Genomic DNA, 1,702 nt, shown 5'->3' on the forward strand with positions numbered 1-1,702 from the left:
ATAATAATAATAATAATAATAATAATAAATATATAAAATAACTGAGAAAATTCATCAGATTGTTCTTTCCTTGCTTTGTGGAGGGGATGTGCTGTCACTGCTTATTGTAACCAACAGTAATGTTTAAAAATAACAACGCTCACATTTCTACTTTCAAGAACAGAAGGAGTTCTGGAGGATGAGTGGATTGATTATTTCCTCTCCTCCACTCCTTTTCCTCAGCAGCTCCAGGCATGGATAATAAAAGCTGATTTTAGAGGGTGGGGAGATGAAGCCTCTTGCAGCACACGCCAGGTGTTATTGATCCTTCAAAATTGAACTGGGGGCTTCCAAGGGCTGCCTGCAGCCAGGCTCTCAGCTAAAAATTCACAGGCACAATTCCCTATCCAGGACACAGCTTCTCTGTGCTCTCGGAAAGAGGATTTCAGGAACCATTCTGATGTGTCAGGTACCACAGACACTGATTTTTGTGTACATTTATTAAAATAGCTAATCCACAAAACAAAAAAAAATATCGTAAAATTGCTATGAAAACGCCATTTTCTAGCTGCCATGCCAGTATTTCTCAAAATGGTACATTACACTCGGATAAAGCATCATTGCATATAAAGCAACAATGCATGTAAATAAAAAACCCTACAAATTATACACATTTCCCAGGAAAACATTCTCAAAGCCTTCTGGTGTTATGGAGAACCCAAAAATTTCCCTCCATGCTTCTCCTTTAGGTTCATGTTAATTATTTAAAAAGTAAAATATTAAATTATTAATGTTCATTAATACATCCACATTACATAAAATGGATGGAAATATTTAATGATTTTTTAACCAATATTCAACACTAATGGGGAGAACAGGAAAGCATTGAATACAGCAATTATCAGCTCATAGCAAAGTAGACAATTTGATCACAAACTGGCCTCAAAGGAGCCACAAGTGAGTCTTTAGACAATGAGAAACGAGGTGATAATTTTTAAAAAATCATATTCTTGATTTGAAGTGGGAAAAAAACACCTCCAATTCCAAACTTTCCATTTTATTGAGTGGAACTTGCTTCAGCAGAGTAGCAAATCCTCCACCCCATTCACCTCAGTCAGCTGCAACAAAGGTGTGATGCATCTCCGTGTGAATTTCTGTTTCCAAACTGGATTTTAGGATCAGAAAATTGATCAGGGCTGATAAATGAGCAACGAGTCCCTGAGCAAATACCAACACTTGCTAATGTGCATCAGTCTGTGGCTCACACGTTTTCATTTGTTTGGCCTAAAGTGTTATATGCTGATTATTCATTATTTATTGAAATAACAATTAAAAAGAGATATACACGAAGAGCATAACAACCTTAGCAAGAAGATTTTTCTGTATTTATTTCTTGTGGTGCCTGTTGAGTTACCAGGGGGTTTCTGGCCTTCCCCTGCAGTAATTTGCTTTTCATGAATCCATTTAACACAGCATTTAATTCACTGCTCCTGGGTGTGCATTGCATTTAAAATAGAAGTCATTTGGGCCAGGGAGGGCAGTGCTGTGACCACCTGAAATTCAATGCCAGGCTGAAACCACTTTTCACACCAACCCCTCACTTGGGCTCTCTTCTTTGTTACTGGCGTTTCAGGAAAAAAAAATTACAGGACTGAAAATAACATGTTTCAATAATTATTTCAATAGGATTTTCCATCAAAGAGAGAAGAAAATTTATAAATTG

This window comes from Geospiza fortis, unplaced genomic scaffold, assembly GCF_000277835.1.
Source record: "Geospiza fortis unplaced genomic scaffold, GeoFor_1.0 scaffold43, whole genome shotgun sequence".
In the NCBI taxonomy this organism is placed as follows: domain Eukaryota; kingdom Metazoa; phylum Chordata; class Aves; order Passeriformes; family Thraupidae; genus Geospiza; species Geospiza fortis.